Raw genomic sequence first — 25,812 nt, 5'->3', positions numbered from 1 at the left:
ACGTTCGTCGTGGTAGCCAACCGTGTGCAGCTCACTTATCCCAAAAAGGCTCAGCGTCCCATGCGCTCGACCGCGTCGCTTTCTCCTTAAAATTAATTGAAAATTCCGAGCGGTGTCCTGTGTTCCACTTGGGAATCGCGACACTTGTCGATATTTGTGGGGTGTTGTTGCGGTGTAGTCGGGGAGGTCCCGCGGCTTACGCGGTGGGCCATCCAACAACATCTGCCTGCCCTTCGGACTCTCCCCTCGTATCGTGGTGCGTCTCTTCATCCTCAAGAGGTACGCCTCCCGTTGTCACACACCCTTCATCAACAAAAAACCTTGATCACCCACCGCGCACTAACAAGCAAACAGCTCAGCTCTGCCAAGCAGTCAACAAATATTTTCGAAAAAATATCCCTTGTCCGCCCCGCTACCCTCGAGACCTTGATCGTCAACAATAACGTTGACCACAGTCATTTCTTCCTGTAGCTGTCAGACAGCTTCCGACACCACCTTTGGTTCCAGCTAGGGCCTCCACCCGCGGTCGTCTTCGTAGACTGCGAGATCCTGCGTAAGATCATGAGGACTTACCACTTGGCCTTTCCTGTTCGCCAAATCTCGAAAGTCAACCGACCCCACACTGCTCATATGCGTCGCATACTTTCTTGAGATGCTAGCATCACCTTTTCCCCATGAATCCCTCAACTCTGCCAGACGGATCATATCCGGTTTGTTCATGACACGCAATGCGCGGTGCGTATCCTCGAAAGACGAAGACCTTTTGCTGCCACGGGCGTCCAGAACCTGTACAGACGAGCGAAGCTTTGCGTAGAGCGATTCGTACTCGTCCCTTGCTTCCTGTGCGCCAATTTCCCCCTGTCCCTCTGGTCTCTTTGAGCATTTTCAGGTACCACCTTCACAACTCCGGTATATTTCCGGTGCGACCCTCTCTAGATTTTTCTTTTTGACCGTGACTCCTGCTACGTGCGGAGACAGTGGTAGTCCCACACTCATGAATCAGCACGTCGTACGCATCACGCTGTTTTCTCGGTTCAAAATTAACTTACTGGCCCAGCTCTGTCGATGTCGGATCTCTTGTGGGGTACAAAACCTTGCCGGTTGGCTCACCATTTCGCGCCGCGATGCTGGCAGCGTGGGAGAGTTTTAACAAGATCCTCTCGTCATTTTTGATGCGCGACCATATATCATCGAAAATGAACCGGCTTCGACGACCTGCAACCCAACTTTGAACCCCTGTTAGCACCTCCTCCAGCTCGGTCAGATTGGACAGATTGTCCTCTCCTTCACGTCCCCTACAGATGCAGACAGCATGGCAGAATCGTTGCTTCAGCTCTGCCTCTCTGGCGTCTTGCCTTAGAGTCGAAAAAATGCCCCCCGTTCGTAAAGCGCGTGTGTAGCGCCTCATCTCCTTCTGGCTCCATCCACGACGTAGATACACCCGTCGTAGAGTCATGTTCTCCTACGTCTCTTAGCTCCTCCTCGGCCTTGCCCTGAATGGTGAGAATCCCGCGACGCGGGCGTCGGCCGTAACCTTGTCAAAGGCGGAACTGATCTCGAAGATCATCGCCTCTTCAATGTCCTCCTTGGACTTCTCATAGACTTGCTGACGGCCCTCCGCGGTGCGGGGTCGTGTCCCTAACGTCTCAAAAATAAAATAAAATAGAACAACACAAAAGCAATCACAAATAAAGCAAAAACGAGACGGAACAGTTATGAAGGTAAGAGTGAAGGAGGTGGACTTTCCAGTCTATGTCCCCGTTCTTCCAGCGTTCTTTCTTCGCTTGGCACATCGTTACGCGACTTCCGACCTGAGTATCTCGTCACGACGCTCATCCTACTCGTGCGCGCGCTGCGTCTACTTGCGGGTTGGCTGTCTGAAGGCCCCTCACCTGGTTCGTTCCATCTCATCATTCTCCTTTTCTTGACCTTCAGGTCGGCTCGCTCTGCCCCGCGCGGATTACCGCACTGACACTGACATGTGAAATTCTTGGTTACCACTATCCTGATTGCGCTTGCGCGATCTGCGCGGGCAAGGGTAATCTTTTCCTTCGGAAATACGTGACGGCCGCGCTGCGGGGCAATTGCTCAATGGGCTCTTACGTCGCGTCCTCGGGCGTATAACCGTACCATTCCACCTTGAGAATTAATTTCTCCCGGTCGTAGCCGTGGTCCACGATCTTGTCGATCACATACTCCTGACTCTCAGTTCCTTCTTCCTGCGTGTCCAACTGTCGTTCACCCTTCCGAAGAGCCAGCGGCTCATCCTCATCTCTGGACTGTCCGAACTCTCGTAGACCTGGAGGTGTCTCCGCTGTCGGCGTTTGACCAACTAAATTATCCTGGTCCCCTGACGTAGGCGCACGGGTGTGAGGACGTTCGTCGTCCTCCCGTGCCTCTCCTTCTTCGTTTAGCTCCGGCTCTCCCAAGAACTGTAGCGCTTGACGTAGGCCAGTTATTGGCGCGTAGTCCATCGGGCTTGGGGCTAACTCCACCCTGTCTCGCGATACGCGTTCCTCCTGATCGCCAATGGCAATGACTACCGTATGTTGGTCCGATCTTCTGACCTGATAAGGTCCTGTAGCGACTTGTGCCAGCTTGTGTTTCGGTTCGCTAGCCGTGCCCTGCTCCTTCCGGAGGAACACGTAGGACCCCGGTGGGGTCTCGTATTGCAGTTTTCGAAGGCGTGCGTCGAAATTTCGCTTGTACCGGGCTTGTTCCTTCCGCAAACTCCTATCGGCGCTTCACATTAGGCTCTCCAACCACGACTGCCATTTCAGGTAGTATGCTCGTGACGAGCTGAAATTCTCCAATGTTGGTTGCGCTTGTAACGCAATGTTTCTCGGCGCCCGAGCCAACACCAGCTCGAAGGGCGCAATGTTCGTAGTTCGATGAACTTGTGTGTTGTAGGCGAACGTCACAGCGTCGCTAAATAAGTCCCAGTCCTTGGGATGCTCTCCAACGTATTTTCGCAACGCGGAAGTCAGCGTGCGGTTAAATCTCTCAACTTGGCCGTTGGCTTGCGCGTGGTACGTAGTTGTGAACACATTGCAGATGCCGAGAATTCGACAGACGTTCTGAAAGAACCGGGCCGTAAACTGTGTTCCATTGTTGGACAGCGGCTTGACCGGCGGTCCGTACACGAATACCCAATGGTGAACGAAGGCTTGTGCGATGTGCGCAGCTGATATCTTCTTCAACGGTACGGTTCGTACCAGTTTCGAGTATCGATTGCTGATCACGAGAATATACCGATTTCCTCGTTTAGTTGCAATTAGCTCGCGGAGGATGTCGATGGCGACAAATTCCAGCGGAGCTTTGGGCGTGAACAGCTTCAATTCCTTCGTGTTTTTTCTTAACTTCACCCTTTCCCGCAAACATGCGGCGCAATTCTTCGCAACTGCATAGCAGTCTAGGGCCATCGTAGGCCAATAAAAATATCTTCTCAAAGTCTTGTAAAGTTTCCTGCCTCCCAGGTGGCCTGCCAATTTTGCGTAGTGGCTTAACCGTAGGACGCATTCCCTTAAAGATTGTGGTATTACCACTTGTAAAAACTCCGCCGCGGTACGGCATAGAGTTCCTTCGAATTAATCGGTCTCCGTGCTGAACGTTCTCACCTTTCTGGCGTCCATTTCTTCCTTGATGCAGTTGCAGAAGGGGTCGACGGCTTGCTCGCGAATGAGCTCCTCCGGAGTGACAGCTTGGAATTGATCGAGGCGATCAGGGGCGGTCCCCCTCTCAAGAGCGAGGATGTCGTCTGCCGCGTCAAAACTTTCCTCGTCTTCCACTGTACCCTCGGCCGGTTCGGCCATAAAGCATGGGATTTCGTCGTCGATTTCGTCGACGGTTTCTCCTGCGGTTCGCAACCTTGACAAAGCGTCCGCCTGGCTGTTAGTCTTTCCCTTTTTGTACTTGATTTCCAAATCAAATTCCGAGAGGCGTGGCCTCCATCGGATTAATCTCCCGCTGGGGTCGGTTACGTTCATCAACCACCTCAATCAGGCATGGTCGGTATGCACAATGAAGTGCTCGCCATATAGATATGGTCTTAAAGTCTGTACGGCCCAAATTACCGCTAGACATTCTTTTTCTGATACAGAATAGTTTCTCTCGGCTGCGGCTAACGTTCTTGAAAAGAACCCGATGGGTTTGCGTTGCGCATCCGGGTGTGTTTGAAATAATGCAGCGCCTATTTGGTAGTCGCTTGCATCGGTATCTACCGAGTAGGGTAGGTCCTTCTTCGGCAGCGCCAACACCGGCGGTGCCAAGATAGCGTCCTTGACCTTATGAAAAGCTTTCTTGCACGGTTCGTCGAATCCTTCCAACTGGACCGGTTGTGCTTTCTTCAGTAGTTGGTTTAGAGGCTGCGCAATTTTGGCATAATGCGGAACGAACCTGCGGTAGACATTGCAGAGTCCCAGGAAGCTTCTGAGCTGTGTCTGTGTTCGCGGGTACCGCACTTGTTCCAACGCGGCGGTTCGCGCGAAATCGACTTCTAGCGTACCTGGGGGGACGATGTGGCCCAGGTACTTGATCTTTTCCACGAAAAATTCGCACTTGCGAAGCTTGAGCTTGACACCCGCCTTTTCCAATACGGAAAGTATTTCATCCACGTGCACGATGTGCTCCTCCCACGACTTGCTAAAAATGATTATGTCGTCTAGATACACCAAGCACCATTTCCAACGGAACGGGGAGAGCAGGATGTCCATTGCTCTCTGGAACGTCGCTGGCGCGTTAGTTAGCCCGAAGGGCATTTTTGAGAAGCGATGCAGACCTGAGTGACACGAAAATGCGGTCTTGTCGCGGTCGCACTCAGGGATAGGCATCTGCCAATATCCCGAGATCGCGTCTAACGCAGAGAAAACCTTGGTGTCACCAAGCGAGTCCAGGCACTCGTCCATGCGCGGCAAAGGGTACGTGTCCTTCACCGTCACTGCGTTCAGCCTGCGGTAGTCTACGCAAAAACGCATTGACCCGTCCGGCTTGGGCACCAGCAACACGGGCGACGCCCATTCTGACTGCGCTGGTTCTATCACTCCAGCCTCTAACATCTTCTGCACTTCTGCATCTTCTACTTCGCGGGCTTTAGGCCCGGCCCGATACGGGGCTTGTGCGATGGGACGAGTCTCGGGGATCAACTCGATCCGATGGACGGTGGTATTAATTTCGCCAAGCGTCCCATCCCACATCCTTGAATACTTCTTCAACATCCGACGGAACCGCTTGCGCAGCCGTTCCGGCACGTGGCTCAGGTCGAGGTCCTCCACGTCCGGCCGCGGCGGCTCAATCCTGCAATCCTGCGTTGCGGCTTCGTAGATGCCGACGCGGAGAGCCCTGCCGGCCGTTCTTCTGGCTAGTCCTCGCGCGCTTGATCCGACGGTTCGCATCTTGTCTCGCCCGTAAGCGTCTTGGTGGAATTAGGAAAATTTTCCTTCTTCCTTTCTTGAATTCCGAGAACTTCACCAATGGTGGTTGTGCTCTCGAGCGCGGCCCTCGGGTGCGGTAATAATTCTGCCACCACTTGGCCTTTTTGCACCCTGACAGGGTACGTCCTAAAATTCGCAACGAGTAAACGAGATGGCCTGTCAGGCTCAACCTGAACGACACCCTTCCTGCACGTCAACCCGCGCCTTTCGTACAACGACGAGTACGGCTGAACCACAACCAAGCCCGCCCTCTTCGAGGTGCATTCCACGACGCGTTGCGTCCCTGGCTCGATAGTCGTGGCTCTTGCCACTTTTTCCTTAGGGGAAATTCGCTCCCCCTTTCCATCATTCTCGTCCTCTCCCGGGACGAGATTCTTCTTCCCTCTTCTCGTCGAGAACCGCCTAACTATCGGAACCTCCGAGAAATCCGCCAACTCAACCGTTTTCTTCCTTGGATAAATTGCTTCCAAAAACCGGTCACAGTAGTCCGCGCCTAGAATTAGCGGGACTGCTAGTTTTTCGCATACAATAAACTCGGCTGCGGCTACAAATTTTCCAAGGCTCACAATCATTGTAATGGTGCCGAGAGTCCGGAGTGGCCTATTGTTCACGTGTCCAATGTCTTGGGTCGGTCCGTAGGACACTAGAGATTCCATTCCAACCGGGAGTTCCGATTTCCTCACAAGGTTTGGTCCCGCGCCGGTGTCTAATACAGACAACACCCGGCTCATCAATCCGACTGTTGGTCCAATGTCCGCGTAAACTTTAAATTTTTTTCGCGCAAGGACCAGAATCTTCTCGGGACACTCCCTTCGCTTAACCCTGTACCAGGGTCTTCGAACTTCTTCCAGCGGATGATCTCGGGCTCGGCTCAAAATTCTCTTGACTTGGGCTGGCCCTTTGGGCTTATCCACCAATCCAACAACCTCCTCATCGGGGCCTGATTTTTCCCTTAGAGACGGGGAACGGGGCTGAGCCCCGAGCACAGTACGTCGACCCTGTGCCTCTCGCGGCTCATTCGAGATTCCCCTCTCTAGTTTTCCTGCCGCTGCGGGGTCCTCCTCACGTCCGACGACGCGGGCCCCGCGGCGGGCCCTCTGAAGGGTTGGTTCGACCTCGGCGTTGAAGCACTCTGCGTGCTCGCCGTCGGCGAATCGAACCAATTCTTGACCTTGAGATAACTCGTCGATGGTATCCCTAATCTCTCCATCGGAGACAACGCCTCATAATTTCCCAAAACTCGGTGCATTTCCCGGAGGGAAAGAATACACGTTGGCGCGGCGTGCCCCTTTTCGTAACAATGATAGCACACCAGTCCGTGCTTCTTGACGGGATATTGCGGCCTAGGTCCTCCACGGGCCGGCGGCCTTCCTTGACGTTGCGGCCTTCCTGTCCAGCCTGGCCTTCGAAACGTCGTACCCTTGTCCTCCATCGGAATGCGCGGCGCCGGCGTGTGGCCGCGTCCCCGGAACGTCATCACGGGATCCGTGGGCTCTGAAAACGACTTCGTCGTGTACGTGGGCGTCGGTAGAGTTGACGGCCCGCTTGCCCCGTAGTCCTCGTGTCCGTAGCCCTCCGATGGCTCAATAAAATTGCCTTCGGCTACCAATGCTCCTTCGTACTGACTTCGCTGTCTCTGTGCGCACCGCGTTCTCTGACGCGGAGATTTTCTCGGCTAAATGGACGGCGCCCTGACTATTACGACCCGGATAAGGAGCCCTCAGCTTCTTCCCCGCCCTGAACGTCGACGGCGTCTGAATCGTGACCTTCTTGGTCTTCTTGTCCTTAGCGCGGCTCGCCGAGCCATGCACCTTCGCGTAATTAACTAGTCTTAAAAACGAAACGTCCCGATTGTGTTGTCGGTATTGAGATACCATTGGCTTAATACTCGAGTCGAGTCCTTCAATAAACCTCTTCATTTGTTCTTCCATCGAATATACGTTTCCACATCGATTGCTCGCGTCCGTCAGACGGATATAAAATTCCATCTCGTCTTCAGACGGTCTTTGCTGAACTTCTCGCAATGCGAGCACGGCTTGGCGGATCGCCTCGTCGGTTGCGAAACTCCTCAACAACCACTGTACGGCCTCCGGCCACACGGACACTTTCCCGTGATGGGACCCGGCCGTCTGAGACACCGAAGTGTACTGTCTCAAGGCGATGCCACTTAGAAATTCGGGCAACAAGCGGATCGCTTGCCCCTCGTTCATTTCTTGAGTATCAAACTCTTGAACTAACTTGGCCAAAAAATCCAACACAAGGACCCCGTCCTCACCTGTGAACGTGTTGTCCTTCTTCACCTTAGGCGGAATATCTCTCCTGATTTTTCGCACGGCGGTCCGCCGGGAACTTGACAAATATGTCTGCGGGTTCCGCAAGCGGTACGTTCGGTACGAAAGTAATTTCTTGAAGAGGTAGTTGGTCGGATTCAGCTCCTCCAACTCCTCCCATCGCGGCCCGCGTCGCGCTGCGACGTCCTCTGGCTCAGCGTCCTTGTCTCTCCGCGAGGCGGACGAAGTGATCCCGCCCCGTCTGGAGGTAATTTTCTTGCCCTGCGAAATTCCTTTTCCTTTCTCTGAACGATGTTCGGAATCGCTGGCATGGTTCGACGAATCGTCGTCACCATCTTCGGAAAGGCCATTCGACTCGGTCATTGAGTCTTGGTCCTCCGGCTAGCCACTACAATGACTCTTGCTCCTGCTTCGCAGATTCTTCTTCGAAGTCTTCGACTTGGAGCTCCGCTGTACCGCGGCCTTGTCCCTCTTCGATCGACGGTCGCCTTCTCGACCCGTTGGGAGCGGCTCTTGCCCGGTGACCTGTTCAAGGTCCTTGAGACGATCAGCGGCGCGGTCAAACTTGTCATCGATACTGGCTCTAAATTTCCCCAAGGACTCCAAAGCTTGATTCGCGTCGCGCCTTGCGCCCTTGACTGAAATTTTCAACAAAGCCAGGACCTCCGGCTCCAGACCGTCGGTCGCATGACCTCGCTCCTTCTCGACGAGATCCACTCGAGCCGATAGCTCTCCTAAAACGGTGTGGAACTCGGATGCTTGCAACTCCAGTTGCTTCCGGACGAGGGCTAATTCAGCCTCGAGATTTTTCGTCATCTCTTGGCGAATTTCCTCGCCCATCTTCTCGAACCTGTAGGATAGATTATCCTTGCCGGCTTCAATCCCTGTCGGGGATTGTTGATCTTTGGGATCCGTGGCCGTGTTGGCCTGGCTTCGGGTGCGAAGACCTCGCGGGATCCTCGACGCCCCTGCCGATCCGCTCCTACCCGCCCCGGGACCGACGTCCCCGGGGGCGATTCTGCTCGCCCGGGGACCGACGTCCCCGGGTCCACTTGTTGACATGGTTCGTTTCCAAAAACGAACGTAACTAAACAAAAGAAAAAAATAGAAAACGCTATCGCACCTGAGTAAACTTACGTCGCCGAGAAAACTCCTGTAGTCCGTTTCAGCTTGCGCAGTTTCTAGGTCGGGTCTCCTGTACGCAATTCTAGGTCGGGAGACCACTTTTGTAGTGCAATGCGCCTGTCGGGCAGAGACCGCGGTCCGATGGTCCAGCAAAAGCAACAACAGCAACCAAAAAAAGAAGAACTGCCGATGGCACAGCGCTACGAAGTGTCCAACTCTCCCTTCTCCGTTTAAACGAGCTTGCGACTCGTAGTAGCTCAGATCCCTGATGGGGGGGGGGGGCACAGAGAAATAGCCCGGCCCGGGATCGGTGTGGTAGAGACTTGCGAAGAGAACTGCTCGACGAGTGTGGGGTGGGGCGCGTACGTAGGTAACCCGGTTCCACTGGGTTGTAAGGCCAATGCTCGTTGAGCTTCTTCAACACCTTGTGACGCGAAAAGGCCTTCGCCGGGGGCGTCGCAACGCAGCCCGGCGGGATGAAATGAAAGTAGCAGCGCTACGTCAACTGTGCCGCCCGATGGCTCGAAACACCTACACCGGTTCGGTCGCAACCGACACCGATGGCACCAACACTGGCTCGTAACACGACGGAGCCCTTCGAGGGAGACGTCGTTGCAACAGTCTCCGTCGGAAAATGGGTCACAGTAGCAGCGCTACGTCAACTGTGTCGCCCGATGGCAGAGACACCTACACCGGTTCGGTCGCAACCGAGGCCGATGGCACCAACACAAGATAAGGGAACAATAGGTAGAAGTAGAGATAGAAAAGGATAGGGAAATGAAGGAAAAAGAAATGGGACCCCCGAGCGCTGAAGGATGCCGTAGGCTTACGTAAAAGGGAGCTTCTTCGTAGAGACGGACTTCGACCAAGGCGACATTCCACTCCGGCAACTCGGGTTGGTTTATTGACTTGTTCGGTCAAAGGGCTAAGTTATATAGAGCCCCGCCGGGACGAGTACAGTAGCTCCCGACTCTAGATTCTAGATCTAATTAGTAAATAAATTAAATAATTAAAATAATCGTGCGCTTCGTCGTACACGTGTGTCCCCCAAACCCGGACTACAGTATCCAATTTTTTCCTTTTTCACTTCCTTTTTTCCCCTACCCGAGACGGGTATTGCACTACATTGACAGTCTGGTTAGATCTCAGAAGTCGATCATAAAAGGCTGACGCTGACGGTAAGGTCCAACAAATATAGTAAACTGAAAAGAGACGTGGAGTGCCTGACGGCGGTTGAATCTGCATGCATGCCGATTCAAACGCCGTCAGTAGCTGTAGCTTCTTGCGCTTCTGTGCACAACGTGTTGTGCGCAGAGGTACACGAAGCTACACAAAATACATGGTGGAGTCTGTGTGCCAAGTAGGATGCCGGACGATAAGGGTGTGTAGTATAACCGCCGACGACTTTATATTAGATTTAGAATGAGATCTATCGCTGTTCTACGGTACACGTACGGACCTTACAGCGTGCGCGCGCGCACATCTTACAGCGCGCACGCACCCACACGTGTACTACACGTGTGCTACACGTGTGCTAACAGCCCCGACGGCTGACACCGTTACAGTGCGGTTCGGCCCGCACTGTCTACAGTAGCCAACTACAGTACAGTCCGTACTGTACTGTAAACCACTAGATTAACTTGTACTATAAATATAAGGAGAGACCGGCGGCGGAGGGGACCAAGGTAGGCATCCCTCCACCGGTGGGCTACCTTTCAGCTTTCTCTAACTCTCGCTCCGCCGATCTGTGAGTGTTAGTAGTGTAGTGCAATGTGCCTGGCAGGCCGCGAACACAGTCCGACGGTCAAACAAAAAGAAGAAAAACAGCAACAGAAACAACCACTGCCGATGGCACGGGCTACGGAGCGTTCGGGACTCAATTTCCCCTTGTATGGGCTTGCGGTCCACAGTAGCTCAACTCCCACCGGGGGGTAAGGAAGGATGCCCGGCCTGAGAGGATAATGGTGGTAGAGACTTGTGAAGACTGGAGTGCTCGGCGAGTGCGGGTTGGGCTTGTGTACGAGAATGTAACCGCTGTTCGCTGGGTTGTAAGGCCAATGCTCGACGAGCGTCTTCAGCGCCTTGCGTATGAATCAAGGTCTTCGACGGGGCCTCGATTAGCACTACTCGACCGGAACGTAACTATGTAGCAACGCTACGACCAACGTGTTGCCCGATGGCAGAACACCGACACCAATGCGATCGCAATCGCAGCTGATGGCACCAACTCTGTCTTTTATGATTAGACCTTCGAAGGAGGCGTCGTTGCAACAGCCTTCCGTCGGAACAGGGCACTGTAGCAGCGCTACGACCTACGTGCAGCCGGATGGCAATCCCACCAACACCGGATCGGTCGCGACCGATTCCAATGGAACCAACACAATTGCGGGAAAAATAGATGTGGAGATAGAAAAGGATGGGAATTAGAGATATAAAAGGTAAAGGATAAGGAAAGGGGACCTCGAGCAATAGAGGATGTTGTAAGCGGCGTAGAAGTGAAGCGCGTCGCGTGAACGGAAGCGGTTTTCGACGAAGGCGAGATCGAACTCCGGCAACTCGGGGGTTACCTTTACTGACTTGGTGGTCAATGGGCTAAGTTATATATCGCCCCGCCGAAGCCACTACAGTAGCTCGCGGCGCTAGATCGTAAATCTAATCTAATGTCAGCTAAATAATTGGTAAATAAATTAAAACAAATAATTAAAATAATACTTTGCAAATATTCACACGTGTGTCCCCCAATCCGGACTAATTTGTCATACCTTATTGGTTTCCTTTCGTTCTACCCCCCTGTAGAGCCCATTATTGCACTACAAGTACCCACCGCGCGGGTAGTGGACGCGTGCGACACGTCGGCGAGCTCAGATTTACCTCCGCCCGTCAGTACGGTACCGTCAACCAGTACTGCTCCGGGGCGTCGAGGCGTCGATCTGCTCGCCCGTGCGCGCGTTCACCTCCAACCACGCTTTACCACCCTCTATCAGCCCGTGCCTGGTGGCGTTGGTTGGTTTAGACCTCGGTACCGCCAGTCTGGGGTCTTCCGTTGAACAGCCCCGAACACCCCTCCTCCGCGTGGGGGTGTTTATGCGACAGGGTGAAAGGTCCGAGCAGAGGGCCAAGGCGATTTAGAGCTTTAGTGGCATCTTGTTTGTCGCGCCGACCGCTGAGAAATGGGTCCTGGAAAAAAGCGTACTGGACAAGTAGCACTGGACCTCTCGCCTCATGTAAGACAAGAGCTCCAGATCCACAGCTTGCGAAGTTCGCATTGATCTTCATCAGTGCTCTTGCGCATCTCCAGGATAGAGTTTATCCACTATCCGATTGACACTGCTGCTTTTCCCAGGAGCCTCGAAAACACCATTTATTGAACGTGACAGCTTTTACAACTGCACACGTGTGCATTAGCACGCAGCACAGGTAGGTAACGTGGCAACAACATGATGCACAGGAAGCCATCGTGTAAGTTGTGGTCGCATTGTCTACAGTCCTTGCTGCATGAAGAATCATGAAGTTTTAAAGTTTCTGCAAGAAAAAACCAGCAAAACAAAAATGAAAACAAGGACTTGAAATCGCTGGTTAGTAACCTGCGCAACGACCTCTACCCGGAATCGTTGTGTTCGAGAGACATGCTACGACGTCCTACCGTTCTGTTCCGGTTTATACAGGACTACCTCCTCACTGAGGACTTGTCATACACCCAGCACCCGTCTAGTAACCGTATCTCTCATGGTCTCGTTAACATGCTCAGAATTGAACTTGCTTCAGTGTACCAATTCTGGCTCCTTTCTGACAACGCTAGATGCAACCAGAACGACCTGCTGCCAGTGATGGCTTCTTTCATTGCACAAAAGCACTCTCTGTTTATGCCGGGACTCATACAATCTGAGACAGTAAGGGGAAAAGCCTTGTTGATGCTCACTTTGCACTTTCGATGATGCATGTCAATCGCTACTGTAATACAACTCGAGAAGACATCACTACACCAAGCAATGTTGTAGAGGCTGTGAACAGTTTTGATGGAGTTGCCAACTGCACAGCAGAAATGCTCCATATCAGACGTGATTATGACAATTTACTAAACTGAACAGAAGCCCACCAAACAGGCAAGAGGGTTAAAGTAGGGAGAATCAATGAGTTCTCAGTTAAGTGCTTTCGGCTCTCTGGGGTTGTCTTCAACGAGTACCGAATTGACCAATTCAAATCGAGTGCGGTGAATATGGAACTTGGTACCTTGCCGCCCCATCCTAGTACCGGCGAGAGCGGAGAGACCAACGATACAATTGACCAAAATACGGCTGAGGAGAATTTGCAAGACGGGGAAGCTGAGACTCGCTTTGAGACTGTTGCTGACAGTGCTGAGATAGCACACCAGAACAATATCAAGGGTGTTACTATCTGGGCACAATGACGAAAAACAGTGAAGGAGGAGAACGCGGTCTCGGTACGATATACAGGAAGTAGAGGATGAAATTAGAGAAGCTGCAACTATTTCGGACCAAACCGGAGACCCACAGAGCGGAAGCATGGACGTTGAATCCGTAATATTTGAGTGCCGAAAATGCGAGAAGCTCTATAGAAGAGAAAACTTTTTCGAGGAACACTTTGAAGTGAGCATTGGAAAAACTGGAAGTGAAAAGGTAATTGAAGGAGCATGTGGAATGGCCATAGAAATACTCGGAACACTTGACGCACCTGTGCACAACACAAAAGATGGTCCGCTCTCCGTGTCATCTCTTGAGATCGTTGAAACCCTTCACACGTCTTTGAAGCGAAGTAAAGGCTGCACGAGACGTCCCGCATACGGAAATACCTTTGGCAGTAATTCTGTCCGTAGGTTTGCGGAAGCTATCTAAGAATGGTCTGCCTTCGGACAAAAGGAAAAGGACAAGAATTAAGTCCCAGTCATAGGGGGAAAACTAATCCAGAAGTATCACAGACAATACCGTATACTTGGAGAGTACTACATATTATCCTTTGTTTCATATTAGGTGCGTAAGCACAAAAAATAGGTGCAACACATGGTGAAGGGGAAACCCCTGGAACCTCCAAAAGAAGAACACAGGGGTGTTCAAGAGCCGTATTGAAGCACTCTGACCAACTCGGTACAAAGCAGACCGTGTTTAATGTCAAGAAAAGCAAGGATGCTATTATTGAAGCGATGCGGATTGAACTCTGACATTCTCCCGGATGACTTTCCTCAGTGGGGCAACATCAAAACAAGTGTTCATGACTGAGAGCTAGCAGAAGGAATTATCATAAACCTTGATAAAAATTATATTACTCGGTATATAACATTGGAGGCCATGGTGGTATCCATCCTCTGATCAATGAACTTCAACGTGTGAACCCTTTGTGCGCAGTCAAGCGGCGATAAATTGTGCTACTTCCTATGTATGGACACATGCAGGGCGCCCACGGTGAACATGTCGAATAAGCGTGCGCAGGGCCAAGAAGCCGAGCTGCGCGCCGGCGAGCAGCATGGCAGCGATAACCACCCCGGCCGCGGAGTGGGTGGCCTCGCCCAGCAGGGCGGTGGACGCCAGGAAGCACAGTGCGCCGCCAGAGATGAAGGCCGTCAGGAACAGGACGGGGGCTGGCAAGAAGTAGACGGAGAGCCTCTCCGCTTATTACCCTGAGGGTATAAGCGAGCTCGCTGGGATGGCGATCAAGCGCAGCTTGGGAGAGACGCCGTGCAGGATTAGGTCGGCAGACGTGAGCGGGGAATCCGGGCGTTGGAGAAGGCGGCCGGTGCGTCTTCGACCGTGCGGATTGCGGTCGCATGCGCGCGCCCGCAGTCCAAGTGGACTTGAAACTGAGTAGCTGCGGCGGCCTAACCTCTTGGAATCAACCAAGCAAGTGGGCTTTCCATAACCGAGAATGAAATGGTGCGTTTCTGTGAGCAAAAATATGCGTGCGCATGTCGACGACACTGTCATACCCCTCTAAGTTCATACTGCAAAAGCAATGTTTTGAATTATTTTGCTGATATATTTCCCGCAAAAAGTGGCAATGTTTCATAAGCTCTTGAGAAGATGAGAGCCTTGCGATTCCAAAAATGCCATACAGTCGCCATCAGTGGACTGATTGCTTTCCAACGATACGAAGTACTACTGGATAACTTCCGTAATTTACACTAAGGGCGTTTTGGTGGCAGTTGGGGCCTCGGGCGCCTCCTGAAACTATTTGTGCGGGGAAATATTTTCGTGACAAATGTTTCAAAACCCAAAATCTGCGATCAGTTTGCTCCTGAAACGCGTGTACGGAAACTGTCTCCATCCAGACGAGTAGTGGTGTTGGTCCAACTCCAGTAACCGGTAAGCTCTCTTAACGATAGGTGAACCCTGCCAAGACACGGCTGCGAAGACATGCCTCACTCATCTGCCCTTTTGGTTCTCCACCTCCGCAAAAAGGCATCAGACACCAACCAGACTCTTCCGACAGAAGCTCTCTTTGGACGCCAAAGAGCGCCGTGATTGTGACACACCCTGAATCGCCCTCCAGACGCCCTACATGTCTGTCTTCTTATTTCTTGTTCTGGGAATGATCAAGCCCTTATGACACTAATAGGGATTGACTTTGATGGCTTTCGCTACATACTTCCGTCCTTCTCGACAATGTATAGTACTTTCTCTCCATGTTCTCAAAACGGTGTCATACGCTAACTCCCCGTTAGAGAAAAGCGTTGGGCCACCCCTTAGTATGACGCCAACTTAGTGCTTGGCATTGGGGTTGGCCTGGAACCGCACGGGAGGTTCAGAAATGGGTTTGTGCCTGCTGTTTGGAATCAAGGGCCCTGTGGCATCGTTTTTTCTACGCTTTGGACTTCGAATACTTCTTACAGTTGTGTCAGGGGATGACAAGTCTTCGATCGGAATGCCAAGTAGAGATGAGATAGCGTCATTTCAGGAACCGATCGGCGCCCGATACTCGATGTTAAAGGACGTGTTTTGTCTTTCAAATGGATTGAAACTTACTTTGGAACAGACAGGGGACTTCATAATACAGAACATGTTCTACATTGGCTGGACGCACGACCACTACTTCGGGAACGTGTTCGTCTTCACGCCGAGCGTCGTTATCATTTCATGTGCACTTAATGCAAAGAAGTGAATGCACGATTATGACATCGCAGAATGGGGTGGCGTTTACCCGAAATTCGAGAGAATTTATAGGAAATCTCAGTGCGTAGTAGACTCATATTTTTCGAGAGGAGCATTCCTGTTTCTCAGAAAGACTTCCCAAGACGCTTATGGCAGTAGTTCGGGTGATGCTGCATTTTATGCGCAATTAAGATAGGTGACATAAGTTCGACAGGCTTCCCAATGGGGAATGAGAGCTTTGCAGGGCAAGTTTCCTCGCTTCATGAACAGATTTATTTACACGGAGAACGGTGAGAGAAAGGTTATTTCGTTCACCACGGTATCGTTGTGCAATCTACGCACTCCACTAGTCGGGATAAAGCAGATCTTATCAACTTCATGCCCCATCTAAGCGTGGCGGTAAATCACTTCTTATCTCAAGATATTGGATCGTAAGTTGCAGTTGAACTTGGCGATGATGAAGCGTACGGATTTCTAATCACCGCGTTATTCCGCAAAACGGCAGCTCTGCATGTGCGCCATGAACGATGTACGCCGTGCATATACTGCGTATGTCTTTTTCGCAACGAATGCCACATGCCGCCTTGAAATGCAACTTATTCTAGTGGCAGGGAAAGTGCTGTCTCATTGAGGAGCTTTCCTCACGGACTGAGGGGCGCAGAGCTCTGATTTCGATTTTCAAACGCCATCATCATCATTTCCATGTACTTTTCGTGATTTTCTCCTCTTGATCCCTACGAATTTTCTCATCTTCTATGTCCTTTAACCTTCTTTCGTGCTCTTTAGCTCGCCGTTTTTGGTCTTCTAGCATGGAAAGTTTGAAAATTGAGATGAGTTCGTTGCAATCTTCATATAGCAAAGCTCTAGATGTCCATCTTCGCACTAACAGTCGAGGCGATGACGTTGATCTCTCTTGCAAGTTCCTACACAGAACTGGATTCACAACGTGTTATACAGCAGCACTAGTACACAAGCTTTCAGTAATTTTTCTGGGGTTTACACTACATCATACATGGTCGAAGCTTGTTTATGGAAGAGGCGATCTGCTACTCCAGTTGCGCCTTCTCCGTCTCCAAAGTCTATAGGATCTGTTGTTTGTCCTGTAATCCGCTTCGCTTGTAGCACATCCGTCGGAAATATGGGCCGCCGATCCGTATGGGCTTCCTGTACAGATCGGAAAATTTCCTTTTGAGAGAGTCCACGTCGTGGTCTGCCACTGGAAATCGTTCGCCATGCCGTTTAAAAATGCTTTCTAATCCTTCTCGGTGCAAATGACCTTTTTTCTCTAGCAAATAAAGCATACATCCTATTGTACGCTGTGAGAAATCATTGCCCCTTTCGCTGCCCCCAGAATTCCTTCCGAGGGTTAATTTTTTGCTTCGCTATCGTTTGACGGGGTGAGGGACGAGTATGTGGTGAAGGTGTGCCCCGACCGACCGGGGAACTAGCATCAATGTTTTCGTTTGACTGCACTCTTTCCGGTTGCCCGAGGTGGTCGGTTGAATTTCATGCTGTAGCTGTAGTGGTTGTGAATTGTAGCAGGGGTCAGCGGAGCGCGTGGGCAGATCCTGGATTACTATGGCCCCGGACTCGCTTGGAGCATTGCATACAGAGTGAATCGTGGATTGGACATTGTAACTTCAGAGAAGTGTAAGGTCCGCCGGGAGAATGAAGGGTTTCTTCGGCGTTGGTAGTCAAGAGCGGCTTTGGCGTCAGTCTCGCGAAAATTGCGAAAGTTGTGACTTTTGTATGTTACACATTTGCCTTGAACGTGGTCGAGCCTCAATCAGAGCAGGAAGTTGTGTTTTCACAAATCACACTGAATGTACATAAAAGTTGTGATATTTATGTACATAGTTTGTGTATTTGGGGCTTCAGGAGGCTCCTATTACTTGTGCTCCTTATCTTGCAAATTGCTTGTTAATAGAGAGTTTACGCAAACGACTTTTCGAACACTTAGCGAGTTGCTTGTGACATAGCATGGCAATTTTTTAAGTGAAAAGCCAAAAACGCGTTTACGCCAAATAGTTTTCATTTATGATATGAGTATTTGTGTTTTTAGTATAAAGTAAACGACCTCATGACATCTCTTTCCTTTTCAGAGATCAGTCTTCAAACCATGAATGCATCATGCGCTTAACAGGCTTCATTATCGGAAAACTGAGGACAAAGATGTTCAAAGAACGACAGCTTTTGCACTTGGCGTTGCTCCGTGACATCGATGATGTGTTTATCCTATACGACAATCGTGAACTAGAGATACTCGCTGACGACACCGCGCGTCTCTGTGCATGCTCGATAAAGATTTATTCATCTCAAATTACTCTCAACGTTTTCAGTGAGCAAGACTCTCTGTCCGTTTTCCGCTTCAGGAATGCAGAAATGGGGACAGTCGCGGATTTCTTTGGATGGATATCATGCAGGAAGATACGAAACCGTTACAGGTGCGGCGTCATTATAGCAACCTGCATTGTGCTTCGTCGTTTAGCTTCACTACGCAGATGGAGAGATGCTGAGTTGTATACACGAGTCCTCCCCCAGGAAGGTCTTTCGGGAGGTTTTGGAGAAGTTCGTAGAGCAATGCGGCCATTTATTTGAGACCTTTCGCTCCGACCTCATCACTGACCGAGCGGATCAACATGCTGCCGAAATCCAACAAAACGGCGCTTTTTTGGATAATTGCATCGCAATTTTGGACTGCTCCAAGATCCAGAACAGTAGGCCTAGGGGAGCTGCGATTAATCAGAGGGTATTCCATTCGGGCCATAATCGATTTCAGTAATTGACAAACCAAACAATGAACACATTGACAGACTGATGTTCTATCTTTATGGGTCCGACATTGGGCGTAGGAACGATATGTCGCTTCAAAGCATAACTTAGATTCGGACCTACAAAAGAATATGATAGTTGATGGGCAACAATATTACCGGTACGGGGACGTCGCTTATATTCTCCGGGCCTATTTACGGGTTTGTTTCCGCTCGCGAGAGCAACAGATGGATATCGGACCAATGGTGCGTTGATGAGGGCAGTGCGTCACGCATTGGAGTGGATGTACAAAGATCGCAAACAGATGCGGTATTCCCAGGACTTTAGAAGGCAACTGAAGATATGAAGGTGCCCAATTTCACTGCTATGTAAGGCCGCCGGTCTGTTGCGGAACGTTTAGACGTGTGTACTCCAAGGTGGAACGGTGTCTATATACTTTGAATTCCAGCCCCCTAGCCTAGAGCGCTACCTCTCTACTTCGACGTGACGTAAATATAGTTGAAAGTGGACTGATATTGTTACCCATGTGCCGAGCTGCGGTGTCTGTGCAAGTGGCGGCAAAATGTTTTGTCAGTCTCGAAAACTCGGCTTCGGCCGATCATCAGCACAATTGCTAAAGTAATTTTGCGAGGAGGGAGGAGCTGTTTACGAAGTACCAAACTTCGATGGCTGAGAGCGGGCGGGCCGCCCGCTCTCAGCCAGAGAAGTTTGCTGCGGCACCGGGTACCGCAAGGAAAAAGTTCGACGAAACAAGATGCGAAAAACGTGTTTAGTTGAGCTTCTCAGCAAGGGAATCTAAAACAGTGATCATCTGCTTACGCTCATCTAGCACAGACTTTCGTTCCTCTCAATTGAGTGCAGCGCGGTCTACTTGTGATTCCTTCGTTCTCTCTCGTTCAGAGAAAGTAATTTGGCGTCATGCTCCTGAGATCGCATGATGGGCTGTGCTTCCTCCTTACCCTTGCACTTCTTCAATTCCAAGTGCTCCACATCCAACTTCAATGGCTTCTTCTCCTTGTAGGCTTATGCCTTCACATGAGCGGAAAGCATTTCGCAGTATTCCTCGTCACGTTGGTCGAGTGAGAATATGCACTTCTACATCACCACCTGACCATCCTTTGGGCTATCGCCCTTCCTGTCGTTGTGACTCACACGATTGAGAGCCTCTTTCCCTCATTTCCTCCCGTGCTCCATGTTACCTCGTGTCAAATTCTGTCTTTTCTTCACGTTCGATTCTCCTTCGCTCCGCCCACTAATCCATCTCCAGTATGATATCGTCAAGTAGAACCTCCCTCTCCCCCTGAATCTCAATTTTACCGGAACCGACCGCATCGGACCTCACCGCTAGACAATGATCCGCGATAAAGTTCTTGACTCTGTCACTCAGGTTCTTATAACTTGATTCTTGGAAAGTATCGACCAAAACCCTGCAGATGAATTGAGGAAGAGGGCAAGGGCAGCATCATATCTTTCATGACGTTTTCCATACGGGGTGCGATGAGCGTTCCCTGCAGATAATGCCTTGAAAAGAAACACGTCTCACACGACCGAGGAGCGAATTCTCTTCTTTTTAGGTGGTCTCGGGGTTCATGATGAAACTGTTTTGCGAGGCGAGAGACTGGCAGTGTGCAGAGTGAGTAGAGTAGATATGAAGGCCACTCTGATAGAATGGCAATCTGCAGAGAACGTTGGTGCGGTGGGTTTGCTCCTGGGCATGGCGGGGCGTGTCAGTTGCTGCGATGTTGCAGGAAGAGAGAAGCTGGAAGTGAGGGGGTTTGTTGATGTTTCAAAGTCGTGCAGCGTAGATGTGGGGTCAAATCGCGGGAACTGCCACCCCTTCGGACGACTGCTACGCGCGGGTGTGGCTCATGTATGTTTTTCCTAATACTTCACTTCTCGTTTACGTCGTAGTTTACTGAAATATGAGACGGCTTCCTCTGCTGTTGTGATTTAGAGCGACTGCGTGGAGGTCGTCTCACGATATTTCAACCGCAAACTTAAAGCGCAGGCGTTGCGTAAACTATACAACCCTGTGCTCATAAATCTGGGGGAACTTTTGACCAGCAAAAATACAAAATATTTTGTCTGTCGTTTTGTTTCAAACCAATATCGGTTTGGTGCTGCGCGCTCACCTGAAGCGCCTGGAATGAGAGACAGAGAAGGTTAAAGTTGTGTTCACCTAAACGTTTTTTGGAGAACAAGTGGAAGAAATTTTCCCAATGACAGTGGAAAATGTGGCCCAATTCTGGGAGAACTTTCTTCATTCCAGGAGAACTCTCCGAATTCTAATATTCTTCCCCAAATTTAGGACGATTTGTAATATGTTATGCGGATTGTCAATGAACACAGATCAGGGGAGAGGCTTCCACTTAGTGAAAGGTTGTATTCAAAAGGTTTGTGAGCGGCATGTTTGTCCACCCAGTAAAAGGCATTTAAATCGCACCGCATCCATCCAAAATTAGTAAGAGGATGTTGACACGTATGAAAACTCTATAAGAGCTGCATACAGTATTTCCCAACTCCATTGCTCCTGCCTTTTACAGCAATGAATAAAACCCTCCTCAGTGGCGTTACTAGACGATGGTGACCATATTCAAACCTGTACCCCGTTGTATCCACTTATTCCTTAAAATGTGCTGCGGCTGATGCCGACTTCCTACATCTTCTATAGAAACAAATTGACTGTAGGCATCCCTCCTCTTTTCTGCCTTCTCAGTTGTATTGGGAGATGCCAAAGTTTTCACTTCCATGGCAGCACAAACAGCGTTCATATCCTCATACGTTAGCCCTATCAGTCCATTAGGGCTATCTGCGAACATTAGGTCCGATTTGGACGCAACAAGGCCAACACCCCGGACGTAATCTGCGCTATATGGGGTACCGAATGCAGGAAGCAGTTTCTGATGCGCAACCGAAGCATCAAAAGCATAGTGCTCTTCTATAAATTCTGGTATGGCTCTTAGAACTTGTACTTAATTGACGGTGCCCTCTTTTATACAAGTCGATGATATTTACGGCTTCATCGCTCAGAAGTCCAGTGAGGCCTTATAAAGGTTTGTGCGGAGAGTAGAATCATTTGTTATATGTGCACCCTCTTGATTAGGAGATGAGCCATGAGCTGGCACGACAATTCCATTTAGGAATTCCGCCTGGTACCTTTTCACAGAACCAATGAGTTGTGGCTTTCTCATCGTTCTCCTTTTTCTTTTCCCAACAGATAATAAAAGTGGAATTACATTGTTTTTGCGGAGCTTTTGTACTGCACTCGAAGACATAGAAAGGAAGGCGTTTGGATCTTCTGAAGTTACGACAAGACTGTAGTTCTGTTTCTAGATCCCAGTTATTCTCCGAATTATGTTCCACTTATCGTCAAGCTGCTCTTTCCCTTCGGAAAGTCGAAGGCTGAGCGGCTGGGTCATTGGAGTCAGGCGTTTGACTCTTAAATTGCGGCTCATTCCTGAGATATCAACATTTTTGTCACGAGATATAGAAGCAAAAATCTGCTGCCAGTACGAGATGTGAACCTGAATGCTCTTGCCAAACAACCACGAATGATGCTCCGACTGCATGACCGTCAAATGCCGTAGATTGGAAAGTGTTTGAACAATTTTCAGTACTGTAGCACTGTACTGGAGCCCTCTTGCACGTAAATTATAGCTAACTGCCATGCGCTGGTCACATCGACGATCGTAGATGACCTGTATCTTTTGGACATGTTCAGACGTAAATGAAGACATGCATGAAGACATTAGAGGATGAGTAGTGCCTGGCTGTAAAAGTGTGCGTTAGAGCTGAGCATACAGCACTATTCTCCGGTCCGAGAGCTTTCTTCGGTTTCATTATGTATGCTATGTTGGTGAGATACAAGAACGAATCAGAGCTCAGACGGTTATGGTCATCGTCCAATTATTATATAGTTATAACCTCGACATTGACAAGTATCAGGCTTATAGCGGCTAGTTCGGCTTCTACTTACGTTATGAGAGAATTGCCTCCAGTAAGCCTGTTGATCCAACCGAAAGCATTAGCATAAAAACGGTGCCAGTTTTCTTTAGTGCGGGACAACAGACTCCATACCTCTACCCTGAAATGTCCATTTGGCAAAAGAAGGCTCCAATGTTTCGGCGCAGTGATGGTAGTGGCACAGCTGTGGTACGGCGACGCCAATACATGAAATATGATGACCACTTTCAGCTCAAATGTTTCAACCCGTCTCTTTTCTTCCCGTTAACCAATTTGTAGATATTAGCGCGTCCCTTTTCGAGAATAAATAGCGGAAAGGAGCAATCAAAGGCATCAAGAAGGCTGTTCCCATTCACAGCCTTACCTCGTAACTCACTTGCCGTTGCAATTACGTTGTCAAGGGTTCCATTAGATTCCTAAATATATATTTGGGCAGAGTTCACCATCAACAACATCGTCTTCATGCTCTATTGATTCAAAAGGGGTCGCGTAGTCTCAATCCGGAAGCCTTGTAGTGTCTGGCAGATCGAATGACACTTTTAAGCATGCACCTTATCCTTCGTTTGCATGTGAAACTCTAAGTCCGTACCAGGAGTAACAATGACACACGCAGAAGCATACTCGCGAACAAGAGCGGAGAAGTCGTCCTATATTACTGTAGTAATATCTGCAACAAGATTTCAAATATATCGCATGCGATTACGTTGGCATCCTAAAGCGACCAGCGCAGAGTCAGACACATAAATACTTTTTTCATCTGCTGTTTCAGATAGGTCATCACAACGATCGTCACATGCTAGTTGCTCTTGAGAAAGAGGCAATTCGGTAAAAGGTAAAGAGTCCAGGTTGGCCCAGTTTTGAAATGGGGAAATCGCGCTATGCTGTTCAGCCTGGCGAAGCCAAGCTCCAATATTAAGTGCAACATAAAGAGGTGGTATAGGAGAAAGGGAAGCATCAAGTTGGGGTGACGTGTGGTCGCGCTGCTCTGCAACTGGGGTATGGATTGGCGAGAGGGGACCGAGCGACAGGTGTTCTTCTGTAAAGAGATCGGCATCGATGCTATGATCAACTGACAGAACTACATTCTGCTCGCTCATTCCGGATGATAAGCGAGAATGTGGACAAAAGTAGTATTGAGCCCTCGGGGAATAGGGAGGCACGGAGTTGCCTGGAGGATCATGCAATGATTAAGAGAGAAGGTGATACGGATGCTTTGTTAAAGAAGATGTGGTTTGCGTGGGTGGGATGGGGGAAAGTGGGAGAGAGTGGGAGGGAGGGGGAGGGAGGGGGAAAATCAGAGAACAATGTGTGGAAAATGGGAGACTCTTCCTGAGGACTTTGGAGAACTTCTCCCAAATTGTTCTCCCGTCGTCGGGAAAACATCATGTCGGAAAACCTCTACGACAAAGTGTTTTCTTCAGATGATTCTGGTCAAATCCTGACGCAGGCGCAGAAGAGCCAGCGTCGTTTCTGTACGGAACAAGGATCAAGGTGAAGACGATGGCTGCCGCACCTCGAACAGGAGAGCACAGCCAGTAGATGCAATGAAGCAGCTTGTTACTCGTGTTCGTCTTACCGAGAAGGGAATGGACAGAGCTTCGGGGAGAAGCTGGTACCCTAACTTTCAGCGTACGCACTGTCTTGTCTTCATGCTGACAATGGAACTTCGCGTCCGCTTGCACTAACGTACTAAGAACACACGATCTTTGGTCTCTCTCTCGACTCTTACCTTCTATAGCCAAGACCCTTCTGACCCTTCCTCCCCTTTCCTTCTCCATTCAATCCGATGAGTAATAACAGACCACTGAAAAGGTCTGGGACTTCTGTAATGCCGTCTCATTTTACAGCACACCGCGCGAGCGTGTCCCGTTCGGCACATCAAAATTCTCCCAAATTCTCCCAAATTTTCACTAACGCTGGGAGAAGAATTTTGTTCTCCCAGTAGAACTTTTCGGCAAATACAGAACGCATGTGAAAAGACCTGGTGTAATTGTGGCACAGTACCCCGCTCCATAATACGAAGAAAACAATGCGCAAATATTATAAATTGCCACAACATCAAAATCTTTCACAGCGTGACAGCCCAAATCCGCAAATACGTGGTCCGTCACCGGGAACCCGGTAATTTTCAAAAAGCCGGTTTCACAAAACACTGTAGCTCTCTGCAGAAGACTCGTGATCTTTGCGCAATAAGTGAAGCTCCCAACACACATCCCACCGCAAATCGCCACCACAGCCCCATTCCACTCCCCACATTTTTGCTGCGACAAAGATGTCAACTTTCAAGGACATAGATGCAGCCAATGCCTTGCGAGGCTGCTGTGGAGCGCATTGAAGACCTCGAGAGGTACGCCGCTGGGCCCGATCTTGAAGAAACAGATGACGAAAATAACAGCGAATGTCCAGTGATTGACGCATTTTACGAGCAGGGCTGGTCCCCTTCTATCATCGGTATGATAAACTTCGATCCGCAAGAATTCGACACACTTCGGCAAGAAAACCGGGAGCATATCATGGAACATTTCAACATCGGGAGGGGCCGGAAATCACTGCACACAGCAAAGGACGTGCTGTTTATGATGCTTAGCGTCATGAAACATACGGGTAACTGGGACATGATGGCAAATCTGTTTGGTAAAAAGGGTCCGACATTCGAGCGCCTCGTCATGAGATTTGTGACCATAATTTCACCGCGCCTCTACAAAGTTTTGGTGGAGACCAATGATGAGATATATCCGATGTCTAGAATGATTGACGAGAAAAATACGTTTCAGTACTTTCCCTTTGCCCGATACGCAACTGATGTTACGTTTCAGATGGGTTTGCGGCCTAGTGGCAACATTCAAGAGGGTAAGCGATATTTTTCTGGAAAACATAAGTTATATGGATATAAAACGGAAGTGTCCGGGCTTTCTAACGGACTTGCACTCAACTGTACTACGTACTACCTTGGCTCAATACCAGATTTGGAGATTTTCCAACGAGAAAAGTCGTTTCACAAATCTCGCTTGCGGAAACCTTCCGATGAAGGAACCATCTCGGACGTTGGGATCGTCTCCTGTACGTTTCCCAATCAGTGAGCGGTGCTGGTAGACAAGGGGTATGAGGGGGCATCAGAATTGGTGCGCGCTA

This window comes from Chondrus crispus, genomic scaffold, assembly GCF_000350225.1.
Source record: "Chondrus crispus Stackhouse genomic scaffold, scaffold_14, whole genome shotgun sequence".
Classification (NCBI taxonomy): domain Eukaryota; phylum Rhodophyta; class Florideophyceae; order Gigartinales; family Gigartinaceae; genus Chondrus; species Chondrus crispus.
This window is presented reverse-complemented; position numbering follows the sequence as displayed.